The 21,341-nt window shown below is 42.6% G+C and overlaps 1 protein-coding gene across 1 annotated transcript in view; it reads right to left on the reverse strand.

Annotated features, from left to right (window-relative positions):
• LOC150085548 (uncharacterized) overlaps positions 1-21,341 on the reverse strand; it is a 265,285-nt gene that overhangs the window by 168,599 nt on the left and 75,345 nt on the right. Inside the window, exon 2 of the mRNA XM_090374108.1 lies at positions 20,548-20,626. The gene's annotated coding sequence lies outside the window, so the exon portion shown is untranslated. The remainder of the gene's footprint in view (positions 1-20,547; positions 20,627-21,341) is intronic.

Raw genomic sequence — 21,341 nt, forward strand, 5'->3', positions numbered from 1 at the left:
GCCAGGGGAGGGAGGAAGGTGTACCTAGCAAGGGAGCCGGCACAGATCGCCTGGCAGCTGCATATCTGCTTGAGTCAGCTCCTTGGTTGTGTCGGAGTTTGTCCAATCCGGGTGTAAGTTCCTGTCTGTGATTGTCACTTAGCAGCAGGACAGGTCCCTTAGTCAGGTTCATAGTTGTGGGTATTTAGTCCAGTCCGTGGTTACTTATGTCTCTGTCTGGAGTCATGGTCATTAGTTGTTGGATCCGAGTTTGTCGAGTCCGAGTGTAGGATCCTGTCCGTAGTTGTCACTTAGCACCAGGACAGGTCCATTAGTTAGGTCTGTGGTTGCCAGTGTTTGGTCCAGTCGTGGTTACTTAAGTTTATGTTTGGGTCAAAGTCTTTAGTTGCTGGTGTTTTTCCTGTCCATTGTTTCTGTTTATAGCAGTGTTACTACTCAAATTGTCCATTCGTATGGTTGAGTTAACAGGTTCCGTTCGTTGTTTCTTTCTGGGACGCAGGCCCTTGCATCTTATATGGTTGTTTGCAAAGTTATATTGTGGGCCTGGGAATCGCTATTGTGGCTGTGAGGCCGGAAGAGTATGCCTTCTGTAAAAGTAGTTCTTTTCTCTATTTTCGGATGGCTAGCTACATTTAGTGTGAAATTTAGGCAGGTATCCGGTGTGCCTCTGAAAAGGCTGTAGAGGAGTCCACTGCGTATCACTTCCAGGTCAAGGGGAGGGCACCGGTGAGCACCTGGAGCGCGTTTGTACTCAATGTGTTGCAAGCTGGTGAGATAGTCAGCAAGATGTACCTCTGTATGGTTTCTAGTTTTCTTTTATTAGTTGCGGTGGTTGCTTTCTTGTACCCCCGAGGCATAGAGGATGACTGGCAGGAAGACAGTTTCGTGAAAAAAGAGCAAGGGTTTTCTTCTTTATGCCCAGTCCTTGCGGGTGATTCTTGCAAATAGTGACGAGTAATTTCTGATTTTGTTTCTGAGACAGTTAAGGTGGGGGGTGAAGGATAGGTTTCTATCAAGGACAACCCCGAGAAATTTCATTTCTGTAGTTAGCTTGATGGTGCTTCCTTGTACTTTTATTTGGGAGGGTCTCCTGGTGTCCAGGGTTCCCCAAAGTAAGACCGGGCTTGTCGTAGTGGATAATATCTTCAGGTTATCTTCGTCAGCCCATTGTTGTAGGGTGGCGAGCGCCCAGTTTGCTGTTTTCCAGCTGTGCCCTGGAGTTTTCCGCCAGCGTCAGGACAAGGTCGTCCGCATATGCCTCGGAGGCTGCCTTTCCGAGGCTGAGGTTGAGGAATCCCTCCAGGACCACGTTCCAGAGCAGTGGGCCCAGGACGGAGCCCTATGGGCATCCTCTCTAGATGCGTCTGATTATTGTACAGTAAGTAGTGACTTTTACTGATCTGTTGCACAGGTAACTACTGATGTATAGATTACTTGGGAGTTTGGCCTCAGGAGCCTACTGAGGACGCTTGGCCACCAGAGGGTGTCAAACGCCCCGGCAAAGTCAACCACGATGACAAGAAAGTATTTCCGGTTTGTTTCTGTTCCAGCGTTGATGATGCTGCATAGGGCATCGGTGGTGGAGTATCCTTTTCGAAATCCAAATTGTTTGGGTGACTCTAGGCCTGCGTTTGTGTAGTGCTTCTCTATCCTGTTTCAAAAGATGTTCAAGAAGTTTGCTGAAAACTGTCAGGAGCGCTATTGGGCGATAGGACTCTGGAAGGTCCTACCTCTTCGTGGGATTCTTCAAGATTAGCCGGAGCATTGCCACCCTCCAATCACGCGTGAAGTAGCCTTCTTTTAGGCATTTGTTATATAGTTTCAATATTTCCTTAGGGATGGTGTCCACTGCTTTCTTGATGATCTCTGGCTCAAGGAGATCTTCCCCTGGGGACTTTTAATTTCTCAGCTTGGCCGCCGCGATCTCCAGCTTAATCTTGGTGAACGGTTCCTCAATTTGCTGGGTTGTGTATGTGCTGTTCTGTTGCAGAGCAGTACTTGTTCTGGGGTGGTGGGATCAATGTGCTCCGGGAACATAGCACCCAAAATATTGTTGACTGTTTCGTGCGTCTTTGTGAACTCACCCTTGTTGTTTCCTCGTTGCTGGGACAACCTCCCCTCTAGGGAGCCTGTTTGTAGTCACCTGATAGACCAATCCCCAGGGGTGATCATTTCCTGTCGTGGAAACTAGGTGCTCCCATGTACGCTTGTTTTCTTTCTCTGATTTTTGCTGTGTATTGATTCCTTGCATTACGGTATCGATCCCGGAGTGCCTCTACTTCTGCGATAGGCCAATCACGTCTAGCCAGCTGAAATTTTTTCCGACAGGTGTTTGCTACCTGCCTTAGTTGCTGGAGCTCAGAGTTCCACTAGGGTACCGCCCTTACCCTTACCCTATTCATCTTAAATCCCCTATCCCCGGCAGGAGGGAGAGGAGACATGCTCTGTTTCCTCCCTCCCCTGCCAACCCATCTCTTCACCTGGTGAGGCATGCGCCTGCCTCACTGACCACCTGAGGTCGCCTTCTCTATCGTCCCCATGCTTCTGCCTTTGACCCCAGTCTTCAGTCTCTTCCCCCACTCTAACTGTATACCTTATCCATGGCAGGGGGAGATAACTCTTCTTCGTCTCCCTCACCCGCCATCCAAACTCCCCTCTGGTGTGGCATGGGCATGCCATACTGTCTAGCAGGGGTCACCTCCTCTATCGACCCCTTACTTGTACTTCTACCCCCCCAGTCTTCAGCCTCCCCTCCCTCCTACTTTTATCTTTCATCTAGCGTATAGCCCACACGTCTAAATTTAATAACAACAAAATTCTGCCCGACCTATTAGGCCTTTTAACACATCTTTCTAGCGTACAATCCCAACCAGTGATTTCCTAACAGCAACTCCTTAAGAATTAACGTCAAACGCGTGTATATATATATATATATATATATTTTTTTTTTTAACTACTATTTTATTTTATTATTTTTTTTACTTTTATTATTTTTTTTTATTTTATTTATTTATTTATTTATTTTTTTATTATTATTTATTTTTTTTTTTTAAATAGGCCCTAGCCACTGAAATCCCAGGAAACTAGGTGGCAGGACCTGCCAGAGCAAATTGTTGTGATACTGGATACACCCGGCTAGCCTCCACGTGGCAGGGTATGGGCAACGTCGGGCCCCACTAGGGGCCTGGCGGCCAATAAGCCGGACAAACAATGGGCACAACAGATCACACTGCACAGACATGGCTCACACACTTTCAAGTCTCTGGCTTGACAGTGTACTGTCCTCGATACAGCGAACATACGCGGAGATGGGAGAAATCCCAGGCGCCGTCTGACACGAACATACCTTATACCTTATATATAGGGTACCGCCCCCGGAGATGAATTTGTTCGCCGCTTCTGTGATAAGTCTGTGGTGTTGAATGCGTGGGCAGCCACCCGTAGTATTTGTTGGAATTTGGGCCAGTCTGCTTTTCCTATGGCATATCTGTGCTGTATTTGTCTGGGAGTTGTGCTTCTGGCTATTATTCGGTTTATTATTATTAAATCCGTTTATTAAAGTAGCAAGCGTTTGCTTTCACCCCTTATACACAGCCAACCGGCTAGAAGAGCGTGCAAAATGCAAGAATTGCAATTATTTACAATATAAGAAGGGTGTACAAAAAAGCACGATTACAATTATTTACAATATTTACACAAGTACTTAAATTTACAATACTGTTTACAAAATTCAATTATTAACATGATTATAGTTTAAGTAATCTGTGTGCTTCAGAGAGGCTCTTCACTTGGTACGGCTTGCTTTCGGAGTATTTCACAGGGTCTATTGCCAATGAATTGAAAAAGTTAACTGCGTTGTTTGGGAAGAAATTCTTCAGACAGCACAGGTTACACAGTATAGAATGCAACAGTAGATAGGGGGGTTGTCATTACTGCATCCAGCACGTGGAGTAGAGATAAGTCCTCGAAGACTGGGAGCGTCAGTCACACCGGTAAGCATCTGAGAAAGAAGAAGAATATTCCTGGATGCAATGTGAACTCTCCAGGAAGTGATATTTAAGTTGGAATATAAAACAGCCCTGGAGATGGTGAATGCTTTGCCCGTGACCCTATTCATCCATCGCATTACCCAATACTGGACTGCCAGGAAACTTTATGTACGACGTCGGGGCAGAAGACCAGATTGGTGATGCATATAGTGCGATAGGTTGTAGGCACCGCTGGACGTATCCTCCGACTACATCTACGTTCAGTAACCCCGTCCGCTCTTGTCGAATTGCCCACATCGCCGAGAAAGTCTTCGATTTCATGATCGAGAAATGGATCTGAAAAGTGAGGCCCTCGTCTCAAGTCATGCCGAGGTCGGTGTGGGACTTCATTTTCCTTATCTGTAATCCATTGTGATAGGCTGTGATTTCATTTTTGATTCTCTTTTTTGTGTAGGTAAGTTGAGCTGATTTTGATACGTTTAGTTCCAGGGCTATTTACAGTAGATAGGCTAAAAGGCTGTCGATCAGGACGGAGACTCGCTGATTTATCAGGCGAGTTTGTTCAGCTTCTTTAGATGTTATGTATAATTTGAGGTCGTCTGCATACGATGAGAAATCAGAGTACCTTGCGATAAAAGGTTCAAGGGCAGCGGCGAACAGTAGACCGGACAGGACATCTCCTTGCAGTACTCCTTTCGTTATAGTGTACTCTTGTTGGAAGGATTTATAGCTGATGATGAGTTGTCTTGGTGTAAGGATGAGGTTGATGGTGTTTAGCAGGCTTCCAGTAATGCCAAAGTACTTTTCTAGAATGTAGATGAGAGCGGGAATTGAGAGCTTATCATAAGCAGATTAAATATCAAGGAAGATAATGTCCAGCTGAATTTTACTGTTGAGAGCAGTTTGAATTTTTAATAGGGTATCCGGTAGGTTTGTATATGTAGATCTTTTGGGGATCACAGTATGCAGATGTTTGGGTCTATGAGAGAAGCATTGTTCGATCAGTGCTGATAAGATAGTTTTCTCAAACACTTTTAATAGAGAGCAGCCCACTGAGATCGGTCTCAAGTCCTTGGGATTTCTTCTTTTGGGTATGGGTTGTACCCTGTAATGATTCCACATTGTCGGGACTGATCCGGAATTCAATATGCGATTAAAGATTACGAGAAGGGGCTCCACAATGAAGGCACTACCCACTTTAACCATGAATAGAGGGAAGCCGTCAGGAACAGTTGTAGATTTATTAGGAAGTCTATTGATGGTTTTTATAAGATGTTGTTTCGTTAGCGTTATAGTTGAAAGGGGCTGTCTGGAGTACATGACGAAATCACTTAAGTTTGGGGTTTTTGGGTCTAATGGAATCTCGTTGAAAGTCAGAGATACCGATTCCTGAAATACCTTCTCATCGATATGGAAATCTTTGCATTTGGATGTAATACGTTTGGAGTGGTTTATTCTGTTGAGTACCAGCTGCCGGATTGCTTTTCGTTTACATTTGAGGAAGGTTGCCCGCTCTTTCTTGTATATCTAAGTAGTCAGCTAAGTTATGGTACTTTTTCCATATTCTGAATGCATTTTGTTTCCTCTTGAATGCTTCTCGGACTTCGGCATTGAACCATGTATTGGATCTAAAATTCTCTGATAGATCCAATACATCGTTCAATGCCGAAGTCCGAGAAGCATTCAAGAGGAAACAAAAAGCATTCAGAATATGGAAAAAGTACCATAACTCAGCTGACTACCAGATGTACAAGAAAGGGTGGAAGGTTATTGCTCTGTGGTCCGATGTCCAATTTTCCGTTACTGTCTAGGCTGTGATGTGATCAGTGACGGATCTAGTGGCAAAGGTGCCATCAATAGTGCTGGAAAACGTTGGGAGGTTGTTTGGCTGATTAAGTATATTATACCAACTGTTTATGAGGTACTCTGCCAGACGCTGCCCGTTCACAACGCCTCTCCGTCCTGGGGTTTCGCTATACCATGCCGGTGAGCGGCAGTTTACGTCTGAGCCTACAATTATTTTGGCGTTCGAGAATTCTGTGTGCATGGTCTGTAGATAGTTAATAGTTGGGAGGATGTCTTTCCCTGGTCGATTGTATATTAAGACAGCGTGAAATTCCCCTAGTGCAGTGACTATGTGGGCACACGCAGCCCAGGGGAAAGCAGTAGTTTGACAGTTTGGTCACTGTGTCATCCGGATTTCTAATTAGGATTGCTACTCACGGGGTTTCAGCATCAGTATGCACGATCTTGTATTGCAGGGGGTATCCCCTGACTTCTTTGCTGTGTGTATATGACTCTTGCACGAGCATAATGTCGACATTTTCTTCGTTGGCCTTTTTAACCAACTGGGCGGCAACCGCCCTAGACCTTTGCGCGTTGAGCTGTGTGAACTGAACTTTTACTTTGTTATACTGTTTAGGGCGTGCTTCCATAGTCGAGTCTTGCTTGGTATACTCTCTCTTAAATTCGTGTCCTACTGCAGCACAGTGCCCATACGTTGGTTGCGTTTGGGCGCATTCGTTATAGCGATGGCTGCCCCAGTTTATGAACACTTGTTTATAGTATTTCAGGCGGCGGGCAAAAGCTCGACCACCCAGTTTGTGGCGTTACCTATTCGGGATTTGGTTTGATACCTCGGATTTATAAGTGACGCTGGATCTACCTCCAGGTGTTCCTGCTGGAAGTTTCTCATATACAGTTACCAAATTTCTTTTAATTTATTTTTATTTTATTATTATTATTTTTTTATTTACTTCATTACTATTTTTATTATTTATATATTAATTTTCTTTAAATTTAATTTTTTTTATTTATGTTATTATTTTTTATTTATTATTTTTATTTTTTTATTATTATTTTTTTTATGGCTTCTGTCAGGAAGCTCAGGCAACCCTGGCAGAGGCAGCCAGAGTATAATGGGCAGCCTGGCTCACCTCCCAGTGGTCGTGGCGGGCAACGTGGAGTCCCAATAGGGGCCCCGCGACCAAGCAGCCAGACACAACAACAGAACAAAGCACAATACTACATTAACCAGACATTACACTTTTGCTGGCTGTGCAGTAGTTCTGCATTTCATCACAGAGTACATATGGTGCAGATGTGGGAAACCACCGGTGGCACTGAACCTAAATACTATGCCACTATATACAGTTCGCAACAAAATGCCTACGTTCTCACCAACCCTCCCAAAGTGAAACCAGACAAGACAATTACCAGAAAACTGGACTAGACAAAACGAGAAAACCGCAGTAACTAAATGGAAACGACAAACAGTCTCTTTCCCCGTGCACCACCGAGTGTTCCGTGGTGTGGTGACCCCTGAAAGGACTACCTAAATACAAGGACTGGAACGGACATCCTCTGAACCTTGGACGGTTCCCCTGAAATCCGAGGAACGCCATCTGGCAAACGGGGCTGGACATCTGTTCCAGCCTGCTTTTTCCCCCTTTCCCAGGCGAGGGGGTCGACGCTTTCGCTTCTACTCCCCCTCCCGCCACACCACTTTTCTTTCAGGTACGGTATGGGCATGCCCACTGAAAAACGAGGGACTGCCTTCCCTATCAGTCCCTTTCATTCTACTTCTACCCCTCAATCTTCTGCTTCCCCTCCCAAAACTTTTCCTATACAGCGTATTACCCCACAGGTCCAAAATTACTGCCCGAACTATTAGACCTCTAGAGAAATTCATTCAGCAAAAACCCCACTCTATGTTTAAACGCAAACCGCGAATAAATTTTTTTTTTTTTTAGGTCCTAGCCACTGAAATTTCAGGAAAGTATTTGGCAGGCCCTGCCAGAGTACAATCAGTCTTATTGGTACACCTGGCCGGCGTCCCCGTCGCTGGGTATGGTAACGTCGGGCCCTACTAGGGGCCCGGCGGCTAACAGGCTGGATGAACAATGGGCACAACATACTAACATGGCCTACACACTGTCAAACCTCTGGAACTGACAGGGCACTGTCACTCGATACAGAGAACGTACGCGGAGATGGGAGAAATCCCAGGAGCCATTAGACCCTCAACATACCCAATACCCAATATACAGTTCTTCTCGAAGAGCTGTTGGCGTGAGGTTTTTGTCCGTGTTGAATATAATTATACTAAGCCCTCTTTTTTGGAGGGGCGCGGCATCCAGGCCTAGGGTTTGTATTCTCGGATTCGCTATTATTTTTTGGGCATCTTCCTGCGTATGCGTTTCGATTATTACGCCTGTGCTGCACATTTTCCGTACTGATTTAATTTTTGTAGTCTTGAGGTCCTCCGCTAGTTTCGTCATTTCTGTGGTTTTGACCGCTTCGCTGGAGGTGTGCTCCTCTGTGGAGGTTGGTCTGAGGATGACCAAATTCGCCGTCGGAAGTAGTGTCTTCCGTCTGGGTGCCGGTTGGAGTGTCATCTCCGGTGGTTCCTGGTTCTCAGCGCTTGAGCATATGTGGGGGCGCGCTGTGGCATTTGGTTTGCCCAACATTCCATGTATGCTTATAGTCGCGAGGTCGCTCTTTCGTATTCGACATGAGTGTCTAGGAGTATACTGTAGTTTCCATTTTATGGAAGATCGTAACTATTTGGGACCTGTGGATACTCTTTGAGTGGTCCTTGAATAAGTTTGAGGGCCATCTTTAAAGAGATAATTCTGGTAAACAATATCCTCTGGAAGAGTTGGGTCAAGTAGTGGATCCTGTTGCTTTTCGTCGTTCTAGTCCTAGACAGCAATATAATGATTCACAGCCACGCGATCTTAAATGTTTCTCAATGAATACCATTAAATGGAACAAATTCAGAGATTACCTACTCACTATTTTCTCTGCTGCTGTTGTTGTTGTTGTTATGTGGTTTTTAGGAGCATTAGCAACTAAGGCCATATTGCTCAGGGATATGCGGTGGTCATTCCCTGACCTTTCCGCATCCTCCGTATTTGGTGGTGACGGGCTCGAACCCCGGTCTAATCAAGAAGCGTGTGCTACGCACTGCTGCTCCTTCCCACCTGGCTACGGAGGCGCCTATTTTCTCTGCAGATGTAGACAGTTTAAACGCTATGACGGCAATGGAATTTACAAATTTCGTCCAGACCCACCTGTATTTGGAAATGGAGTACTCAGCCAAAAGAAAGCAGACAAGAAGAACTTCTGTTCCTTAGTGGTCTTCGACTTAAGTAACCTGCGAAAGCAAGTTCAACAGGCTAGAAAATAATTCCAGCGACATAGGCATTTTTCTGCCGAGGATGTTCGGACCTTCAGGGAAGCTTTTTTTTTTTTTTTTTTTTTTATGTGAACCCCAAACACGAGAGGTATTAGAACCTATAGTACTTAGTACCGTGCTTGGGTTGGAGGTTGAGAAGACGAAAGAAGATATTTGTTGACATTGGACTTGAACTTCTATAGATTGTAATTTTCAGGAAATACGTATGAAGGAAGGTTGTTCCAGAAAACGGCAGTTGAATGAATAAATGAGGAAGATGAAAAGTTGGTTCTGTGGGTTTGAAGTTGGACAGTAAATGGATGTTGGCTGGTGGCGGCACGTGTTCGGACTGTTTTGAAAGAGAGAGCGGGAATTATAGAAGCCAATTCAGAAGAACAGTGCCCATGGAAATATCTGTAGAAGAGGCATGCAGCAGAAACAGTACGTCTATGAGAAAGCGAGTGGAGAGACTCTGTTAGAGATGAATCATTAATTAACCTAACTGCCCTCTTCTGAATGGAATCAAGAAGCCTGAGAGAGGTTTTGGGGGCACCGCCCCAAATGTGGGAACAATATTCCATGGCAGGGCGGATTTGCGATTTATACAGAGTGAGCAGCTGTTTGGAAGAAAAGTAACGCCGAGAGCGAAAGAGAAAACCAAGTTTTTTAGATGCAGAGGAAGCAATATTTGTAATGTGCTTGTGCCAAGAGAGATTAGAAGTCAGGGTAATCCCCAAAAGAGATATATCCTTTTGCCTAGAAATTGGAGTGTCACTAAAGATAAGCATAGGAGCAGAAGAATCCTTTTTGCGAGATATAAGACAAGACTGAGTTTTAGAAGGGTTGAAATCAACTAAGTTGTCTTTGCCCCACTGGAGAATTACCTGAAGATCGGCATTTAAGGAATTGGTAGCAGATTTTCGAGAAGTTGAAGCTGATTGAGCAGGGCAAGGTTTCTCAAAATGGAAAGTTGAATGCAATGTGCTATCATCGGCAAAACTATGGATAGGATTTCCAGTCAATGGAAGAAGGTCATTAATATACAAGAGGAAAAGAGTGGGGGAAAGAACTGAACCTTGGGGGACACCGGCATTAGTGGAGAAGTTAGAAGACAGAGAGCCATCTACCATCACCCTCAGTGAGCGATCAGAGAGAAAACTGGATAACCAATTACTAAAAACAGTTGGCAAACCATAAGATGGAAGCTTGTTTAGAAGACCTTTATGCCAAACACGATCGAAAGCCTTTGAGATGTCAAGAGCAACTGCTTGTGTTTCACCGAACCTTTCCATTGAAGTAGTCCATAAATGGGTAACATAAGCCAGAATATCACCAGTGGATCGACACCGACGGAAACCATACTGGCGATCGTTGATCAGACGGAAGGTTTCTAGGTAGTTTAAGAGTTGGCGGTTAATTGATTTCTCCATTACTTTAGAAAGAGTAGAAGTAATTGCAATGGGACGATAATTGGATGGGAGGGATTTGTCACCCTTTTTAGGAACTGGCTGGATATGAGCAAATTTCCAAGCAGAAGGAAAAACACCTTTGGAATAAGAAAGTGAAAAAAGGCGGCAAAGAATAGGAGTAAGTTCAGGAGCACAGATTTTGAGAACAAGTGGAGAAATACCATCAGGACCTGGAGCTTTCTTAGCATCAAGATTCATCAAAATCCTTCTGATATCCTTTTGACGGAAGACCACAGGAGGCATTGAATGGACCGTGTTAGGAATGGTGGGAGGTGTTTTACCAAGTTCATTAATACATGAGCTGGAAGAAAAATGGGATGCTAGCAGGTCAGCTTTATCCTTGGCTGAAGTGACAACAGAACCATCTGGTTTGGACAGAGGTGGAAGCAGAGATGGGCAAAAGTTGCGGCCAATAGCTTTGGCAAGAGACCAGAATGCTCGGCTACCATTAGGGCAAGAAGCAAGTTTTCTACTCTTAGCCTGTTCAAACTATAGTTTGGACTGATTAATAACTGATTTACAATTGTTGCGAGCTTTGGTGTAGGCAGAAAATGAAACTGAAGAATTAGAAACAAGCCAATTACGATATGCAACATTCTTCTCTTGAACAGCCTTAGCACATTTATTGGAAAACCAAGGTTTAGATAAAGGACGAGATTTTAAAGTGGAGTGTGGGATAAAGGATTCCATTCCTGCAAGAATAATTTCACTGACACGATCTGAGCAAACGTTGACATCAGGAGTTTTGAAACAGTAATCCGACCAAGGAAAAGAAGAAAAGAAGTCTCGCAGGTCATCCCATTTTGCATTCTTGTAATGCCAAACAACACGAGGTTGGGAATAGCCATGAGATAAAGGTTCCATTGGAGAAGAGACAATCACCAAGTTGTGATCTGAAGTGCCTAAAGGACCTCTCACTTCGACCGTGTACTTAGAAGGGTTGTTTGTGAGAAAAAGATCAAGCGTATTGGCTGTATGATTAGGATTGTCCGGTATTCTTGTAGGTAAATGAACAATCTGTGCTAGGTCATTAGTAATTGCAAAAGCCTCAGCATCTCGACCTGCTGGGTCGGTGTGACTAGAAAACGGAAGCCCGCTGGAGTTGTGAACATTAAAATCACCAAGGAAAATTACCTCACTGTTAGGAAAGTTGGACTGGAAAAAGTCAAGTTGCAACGAGAGGAAGTCAAAGAGCTCCAAGTGATTAGTGGAGTTGGGAGAACGGTAGAGACAACAGATGAATTTGACACAATGAGGTAGAGAGATTTTAAGCCAGAGAAGATCAAAGAGAGGAGATTCCAAATTGCCAAGTCTCTGACAGGGAATATCAGAACGGACATATGCACAAGTACCACCTTTGAGGCGAAAGGAATCATACAGCGAATAATTTGGGCATCTGAGATGAACAGTAGTTGAATCAACCGCTAACTGAGATTCTGTCAGAAAAAGTACATGGGGTTTGGCAGACTGCAAGTGGAAATGGACATCGTTGAGATTAGAATTGAGACCACGTATATTTGTGAAATGAATTAGGAAATCCTTGGGAGGTTTAGATCTTTTCGCAGATAAGCTTGTTCTATTAGTTTGACAATTCATGGTGTATTCAATAGTAAGAAAAAGTGGGTGGGACATGCTGTATGAAGTAATGAAATTTTTGGAGAAGGCGTACATGTGGGAAGAATATACCCAGATCCTTGACATAACGTGGCCTCGACAATGCTCCCCGCATACACACTACTCGGACTCCCTCCAGTCACTATCTGGCAGAGTAGAGGTAGCAAGATTATACACTAGCAGATCCGGAAGCCTCCTAGAGAGTTACCAATAGGTTCGGTCCGGTGTACTAACTAGCGGCCGGCCTGCGAAAACCGTTTTAGAGCTGTACCCTCGAAATGTAAGGAATATTGGATCTCGCCACAACGTTCATCATAACTTCAAAAGTCATCAATCATACTGCATGATGGAAGAGATAGGGAAGGGTTGACCGGAACTTAGCTCTAGAGACTAAACATGGGTTCCACCACTTCAAGCCTCCAATAAGCAAAGTGGTGGTATTTCACCGGTTGATGAGAGTCATCTACCACCTAGTACTGCCTGGTAACATAGAGGGGCGGCATTCCTCCATGTGGTGTGGGCGCCACACCTCGACCCCTGCTTACGTTGGTTCACACCTGGGTGGTCACCCACCATGTGCTTGTGCATGGAGGTTATACCCAGGATTACTAACAGTCCCACCATCGTGAAGGTGCAAGCAGAGGATTTGGTTGTCACAGACCGTCCGGACTTCGCCGAAATTGGGTCCACTTGACTTGAGTGTCACCCGAATATCAGTTCCATCAGCGTTTTAGACTCCCAGGTAGCAAGTACAGCTTGTCTGGCATATCTGAGAGAATGTCTGTGACAACCTCAAGGACTATACAGTACTCTAAGGAAAAACTATCAAAAGACAATTTCCAACTCAAAAGAAAGTCGTTCAAAAAATATTTGTAACGGATATAGGAAATAAAAAACCGTGGGGCTTGCTTTACCGGATATCAAGGAACAAAATGGCTTGCGGAGACGTTTATAACACAGTTAAAGTAGATGGTCAAGAGACCCAAGACTGGACGTCTACGGTGGATTCCATAATTAACAACCTATTTCGCAAAAATATAACGGATCTAGATTCAGCTGAACAAATACAAATACGTCATGTTAATGAAAAGTATGAAGGACCATCAGACATTGAACCCTTTTCACTCCTGGATTTGGGCTCTGCCGTGGCAAAACTCAATGGTAAGAAATGCCCCGGTATTGACCTGATTGAGAACACAGTCATCGTTAAATTTTTTGAATTTTTTCAACACATTCTTTTAAATTTGACGAATAAGTGTTTACTAGAAGGAATATTTCCTCGTCAATGGAAAATAGCTCTACTAAAGATACTGCACAAGCCTGAGAAATTAATATCAAATTCACGGGCCTACAGACCTATTTCACTTTTAGCAAACCTGGGGAAATTATTTGAGCGAATGTTAGCCCCAAGAATCCAAAAAATGCTAGAAGCACAATACGGCTTCAAGAAAGGACGGTCGACTGAAGACGCTATAAATCTTCTGACCAACTATGTGCCCAACTCACCTGCTAAATATGTACTTGCTGTGTTTGTGGACTTTCAGGGCGCGTTTGACACTTTATGGCGGAAAAGTGCCCTCGGGAACTTGAACTCCGCAGAGTGTGATGCGTATATCTACAGTGTTATGCGATCGTACTTTAGCGACAGACATATTAAGGTGGTGGCAAAACATCTTACGTACTGGGCTCAGATTTCAAGAGGATGCCCCCAAAGGATCAGTGTTGGGACCTCTCCTCACTATCTGCTGGATCAATGGTTAACGCGGAAACACAATGGTATCAGTAAGATAGTCTAAGCGGATGATTTGGTGATCGTTACTGATGGAAACACAAATAGAATAACTGAAGAGAAAATACAGCCTATCTTGGATGACTTGATATCATGGGCTACAATCAACAAACTGAAAACATGCCCCAGTAAAACCAGTTTTATGACTTTTAAGAACCATTTTAGCCACAACAGACCGCCAAGAATCCGACTAAATAATACCCAAACCAAATACCATATGTATCCCAAACTAAGAGTTTGGGAATTACCTTAGATGATAAACTCAGTTTTCTGCCTTATGTGTCAAAACTCAGGGACAAAATCCGTTTTTTCACAGCCTCAGTTATCAGAGTCTCAAGGAAAGAGTGGGGATTATCAAAGAAAACTTTGAACCTTTACCAAAAAACCATATTTTTGTCTATTATATCATACGCAGCAAGTGTTTGGTACCAAAAAGTATCAAAGGTAAAAGTGAAACAGAAACTTATTACCACACAAAGATCAGTTCTTTTGACGAACCAATAATATTCCAAGGACTATTTGAAACAACGAACTTCAAATATTTGGTGGTACGATTCCTGTAGATTTATATATTGCTTTTCGGGGTTTGATTTACTACCTAAAAAAAGGCCAGTCTAAGACAATGCTTGGAATTACGACTGACCCAGTCAGCGACTTTAAAAGGGAGAAGAAAAGGCTTTGGAAGGAATTTACTGTTGTCTGGCAAAAAAAAAAAGTGGGATGAGAGCGAATTTGGGCTTGTAACAAGAAAGTACAAAATTTGTATATTGCGCAAGTGGAATTTTCAACAACCCCTGGAGTTATTTCGTGGTTTAGACCTTCTATGACAACTTCTTATCTGATAACAGGGTATGAGTCCCTTCGGGCTAAGTTATTTGAGCGTGGCCTGGAGCCTGATCCGTACTGCACATGTGGGGAATATGAAACGTGGATTCATGTACTTTTGAACTGTCCATTGTACTCTCAACTTATAACGGATTTAATGTCTGCGGTTCCAAACTTATTGGAGAACAATGTAAATATCTTAGTTGAAGACCATAATAACTTTTCTGCTCTGCAAACCTTCTCAGGATCAGTTTTCATATTGAGGGCTCAGCTAAGAACTTCAGCTTCTTCTGGGAACTGACTTCACAAATGACCAAAAGACAAGAGGTTTAAGTGTAAACAGAAGATTTAAGTTAATTGTTATTGTGTTGACTTATATGGATTGCTATTGTGTTGACTTATATGGATTGCTATTGTGTTGACTTATATGGATTGCTATTGTGTTGATTTATGTTAATCAATGTTGTATTGATTTTGGCCAATTGTTATGGACAAGATTTATGTCAATTGTTATTGTAAAGATGTAGGTTATATATTGTTTTCTTGGTTCTCAGTAATTCAGAGACTCTGAACATATTTTAAAAAAATGTATTATGTATATCTGTTTAATATAATAATTAGTGGGTTTAAGTGAGGATAATTTGTGGAAGTTCTCCACTAGTAATTCATTTGTTGACACCCACTGGTATTGCACTACATCCGGTGGGTGCGGGACTTGTGCATTCGGCACAAATACATAACGTAAACCCGGACCTAGAGAAGGGCAGCTGTCTTATATTGGCGGTGGTAAAATATCTCGCACATGTTTTTAGGCTAGATTTGTTGAGGTTCTACGCCAAAACAGATGAACTAAGTAAAGATGGGCTTTTGTCTAGAAGCCACCCTTGACTCTGGGATACACGCACGAAGTGCACCAGGAGGTATAATATAACGTCTTATATATGTGTAACGAGAATGTTAATGTATATAAAATTGTATATATATCTTTTTGTAAATATTGTCTATATGTGTGTGTGTGTGTGTGTGTGTGTGTGTGTGTGTGTGTGTGTGTGTGTAATAATAGTGTGTGTACAAATAAATGGAAATGGTCCTTCTGTGAGGTTGTGTTGTGTAATTGGTCTCAGACGCGGTCTCAGACGCTTCCGTCTGAGACCGCGTTTCACGTTGTTCTGATTTTGGTACCGTTCTTTTGACGTTCTTCTGTTCGGTTGAGAGGGGCCACCGGGCGGGTGTCCTCCAAGTCCTCTGATTGTTCTGCAATTATTTGGATCTAGTCGCACTGATTAGTTTGTTGTGTGTCCTTTATTTTGTCTGTTTCTCCGTTCATGTCTACACATTTCGGATTAACGGGGTCGTCCGGATTAGCGTGATTTTGTTGATGGTGTTTGCTAGGGCTTGGATTTTGGTGGCGGATGATGTCAGCCACAAGTTCGTTGGTATATTAGTTGGCTTTCAGTGAGCCATTGAAGTTTGGGTTGTACCCACAGTCAAATTGAGATGGGGGGGGGGGGAGAATCCCGGTACAGAAATACTCCTGGAAGATCGGTGTAGCTTTTGTGGTTTTCAGGGACAGCGAAGTTTCTGGTAATACTCAAAAGTTATTTGACGCATCGGGAAAAGGATGACATTTCACCATTGTAAGTTTATGGTAATGGGGGGGGGGAAGAAACGTTGTAGTCATTGTTCCTTAAAATGAAGAGCACGAAGATCGCTGAAAATTTGGGGCTAGGTCACACTCCGAGGTTACTAAGCTTGGGTCACCTTCCCAGTCAAGTTTCTCGATAGAAGCGTGGTGACTGCCTAATGTAGGTCGCCTCTCTATAGTCAGAGTGTCAGCCACATGGTGACCATGCGGTCTGACACAAAGAATACAAATAAAAACGTTTCTAGCAGGCTAAAACCCCAGTAAAGTACAGAAAGTTACTCAACGCGGGTATCCATTGAAGTTTTAATATCCCTGTAGACACTTTTACTGCGAAGAAAGACTTTGTACACAATTTCAGGCAAATCCACGAGCGGCATAATAATGTGGCAGCACGAAAGGCAGCCATATTGGCGATCCTCTCTTTACGTTTAGGTAGGTGATAGACGTCAGAGTGCAATGCACTTAGATGACTAGACCCAGGGTATCCCAGCAAAACATCGCCCAAAACATGACACCACCACCGCCGGCTTGTTTTTGTCCCATGGTGCATCCAGGCGCCATCACTTACCCATGTAAAGGACTCACACGTACCCGGTCGTCCATATGGTGCAAAAGGAAGCGTGATTCATCAGACCAGACGACCTTCTTCCAATCATTCAAGGTCCAATTTCGAGGCTCGCGTGCCCATTGTAGGCGCTGTCGCCAGTGAACCGTGGTTAACATGGGCACTCGCAGCGGCCTGCGGCTATGCAGCCCCAATTTTCAGCTGGGTTCGATGTACTGTGTGTTGTGATACAACTCTCGTCACCAGCATTCTAATTACCGGCGAGTTGCGCCACAGTCGCCCTTCTGTTGCCACGTACCACGCTCACCTCGAGCATCGATGAGCCGTGGTCATCCAACACCTCACCGGCGGTTTGTGGGTTTTTCCTCCTCGGACCACTTTCGGTGGTTACTAACCACGGCTGACCGTGAGCATTCCACCAACCATGCTGTTTCGGATATGCTTTGACCCATTCGTCTGGCCATTACAATTTGGTCTTTGTGAAACTCGCTTAATTCCGCTGGCTTTCCATCTGAAGAACAAGAGTAACACTGATTAACGGAGCTCAGTGTCAGGTGTTTTTTATACCGTGTCCCGATCTGCGCATGTGGGGTAGTTCACCTGCAGTTGCTTCGATTTACATAATAACTCGCTGGTCATAATGTTTTGCTCATCGGTGCATATTATCCATTTGTAATATTCTCTTGTTATTCATTTTAAATGGTATTTCCTCTTATGCCTCAGATTATTCGACGCCTTTCCCGGCCCCAATCGCTCAGATTTCACACACATACACACATGTATATATACACACACACTGTGATCACTGAATTGTGACCACCCTATCCATAATGGCCTGTGCCACAGAGGCATAGCTCTCAGTATAAAAAGCTGAACAACTTCGTACGACAGAGCATTAATAATTTGCATCTGGTCATGCAAGTCAAACTGATACAGTAGCAGTTACGAAATGTAGTAAAGATATCACGGAGTTTCAAAGTGGCATGATTGTGAGAGCTTGTGCGTCGAATGCTACCATATCAGAAACGGCATGTTTTGTCAGTTGCTCACGGTCCACTGTGGTTAAGGTGTACAAAGAATGGTGTCGAACGGATCAAACAACACCTCCCACCGAAAGAGCTGTAAAGCAATACGCAAAGTGGATGTTCGTGGGAAGCGAAAGGTGCAGCGCGCTGTACGGGCTCAACGACAGGTCACTGTGCGACAGTTGACATCGCAATACAATATGGAGAATACAAGAACAATATCCCAAATGACGATGCACTGCACACTCAGGCGCATGGGTTCCACACCAGACGACCCAAGAGACACCCTTTCCTCTCTTCTAATCATCATCTATGGAGAAGTCTGTAGTGACAACAACACGCTGGTTAGACACGACCATGCTCGGATGGTCCAAATACATGGCACAACACGCCTTCGTGTGTGGCGCAAGCCACACGAGGCCATGGATCCACTGTGCATGGTGCCCACTATCCAGGCAGGTTGTGATGATGATTGCTTAATATGGGGCGTGTTTTGCTGGCAAGGACTAGGACCACAGGCGTGTAGGGACCAACGTTTTACTAGTGAGGTTTATTTTACCCGTACATAAATTGGATCTTCCAAGACGCGCCGCATCATTGGGCCCGCGCTGTTTCGAGGAATACAGCGAAGATATTACCCATCTTGATTGACTCTAATTCGCCTGATCTCAAGCCAGTTGAACACCTATGACGGAATGTTTTTTGACGGGAAGCGAGGCGTATGGCAACGCAATCATCATCTATTCCGACACTGTGTAAGGCAGTCGTAGGGAGACTCATTAGATGTCTGAATCTGCAGGCTTGTTGCCTTGCAGGCAACATGGCTGCAGATATCTACGGGCATCTTCAGACATCTAGTGGAGTCAATGTCTAGGCGAATAGCGGCTGTTATTCGTGCGAACGGTGGCTCAACACAGCATTAAGTCGGTATTCATTGAATGTATAAAAGGGAGGGGGAATGGGGAAAATTTAAGCCCTGGGGACCAGACACATCGGGAGTGCCTGATAGGGTTGTTTAAAACCTTAGAGGAATAAGCAGAATGGATGAAACAATATATTTGCGCCGATAGTGGAAATTAGAACATGGGGAGCAAATACAAAATTTGGAAAGCGAATAATACATCTCTTCATGATGAGCTCTCACGAAGTTAGCTTTGGGCAGGGGCTGGCAATCTTTTCCACTATACGAGCTACTTTAAAAATAAGCAAGATGTCGAGATTTTGACTATCACCCAAATTTTTTAGTGTGTTTATTTAATAAATTTTAAAAATTCTAATTTTTTTTTCGAACAAAAGTAGTGTACAATATTTTATTAAATATTATACTTATTAGTATAGTATTTAATATTAATGTAGAAACAAATTTTGTAATAAATACAGAAAGTTATACTTTGTAAAATAATAAGAGAAGTTTACCTCAATATAGTACGTAGAACACTTCCGTATGATACTCTCCAGAAATTAAAACGAAAAAATCGAAAATCTTACATTAGAGTAACAAATAATTAAAAATCAATTTAACACAATTAATTAATTTTCTTAATTTTTAGTTGCGTTAAAGTGATATTTAATTATTTGTTACTCTAATGTAAGATTTTCGATTTTTTCGTTTTAATTTCTGGAGAGTATCATACGGAAGTGTTCTACGTACTATATTGAGGTAAACTTCTCTTATTATTTTACAAATATTGATATCAACGTAGAACGTATTGAGCATTACAGCTCTGGTTCATACTATCTAATAGAAAGTTATACTGTATTTGAACCAGTCGATTTCGATTTGCCATTTGGAAGCATTTGGAAGTTGAGTCTACCTGAGGTAAACTCAACTATCAAGGCAAAATTGGATAGACACTTTTTAGCAATGGACAAATTATGATCGACTATTTTTTCTGTTTCTTTTTCTGGCTGATATAGAATAAGTTAACTTATTTGCATCATTTGATGTTTATTGTATACGTATAGCAAACATTAATACGCTGTTCTGTACAGTAGTTGAACATTTTTAATAAATGTGATAATATTATTACAGATTTACCTTTCCTTCATTTTTGGGCAAACCAATGCTATACAAAACCTAGTCGTATAGAAAATCAGCATATCATATAAACAGAACCTTTTTCTTATTTTATTACTATATTTTTTTTTTCCTACATAGCGTGATCGGATTATTAGAATTCATATTCCCATATGCCGAAACCCGATTCTTTCTTTTATAATATACAATATATCCACTGAAAATTCGTTCGCGTCAATTTCTGATCACAACTTTTTTGTATCAATTCTTCATATTTAAGAAATTGAAATATTTTTCGTTATTTTACTTACTTTCTAAACGTTGTTGAAAAATTGGTTCAAAGAACCAATGAACCTGTTAGAAACTTTTAACTTTTAAAAAAAAAAAAAAAAGTTTTTAACTTTTTTTTTTACGCTCTGGTTAAACTAACCTTTGCTTTAATCTGGCCCTGAGTTCTTCCCAACAAAATCTGTAACTCCTTTTCGGTATCAAATATCAGCCACAATCATCTAAAAAAAAAAAAAAAAAAAATATATATATATATATATATAGGTAAATGAATTAGGTGGTAGTATAGTAATATAATATAAATAATATATTGGCTTGTCAGTTAAACCAATAACCAAGATAGGTACCTAACGTGACCAGGAAAAAATACATGCTATGCATTAAGCAATATATTACAAAATATATAAAATTGATACATTAAAAGGTTAATTATGGCAATAGGTTACATTGAAGAGGACTTTTTCTAGGGCTAACCCTTTCAATGTAACTACCGTAATTAACGAGCTATCCGTTTCTGTAGTCATCGTCCAGCTAGGCAAAGTCCAAAAAGCAAACAGTAAATTAGGCCAAAACAGATAAATAACTAAATTTCTAAATTTAGTAGCAAGCTAGTGCGATGACTGTTAGCCCGACGGATAGCCATTAAATTTACATAAGCCAAAAAGAGCATATAAAATATTTTTAGGCATCAGTGTGTAGTAAAAAGATAGCGCAGCAGCCAGTGCTAACAAAAGGCGAACGGAAAAGTTAGAAGGATAGTTATAGTATCTCACTCCCCCTCGAATACTCTAATAGATCATGATCTATTAGATCTCCCCCTCGAATACTCTAATAGATCATGATCTATTAGAGTATTCGAGGGGGAGTGAGATACTATAACTATCCTTCTAACTTTTCCGTTCGCCTTTTGTTAGCACTGGCTGCTGCGCTATCTTT

The sequence above is a fragment of the Mastigoproctus giganteus genome, chromosome 5, assembly GCF_048544385.1.
Source record: "Mastigoproctus giganteus isolate SK-2022 chromosome 5, ASM4854438v1, whole genome shotgun sequence".
In the NCBI taxonomy this organism is placed as follows: Eukaryota; Metazoa; Arthropoda; class Arachnida; order Uropygi; family Thelyphonidae; genus Mastigoproctus; species Mastigoproctus giganteus.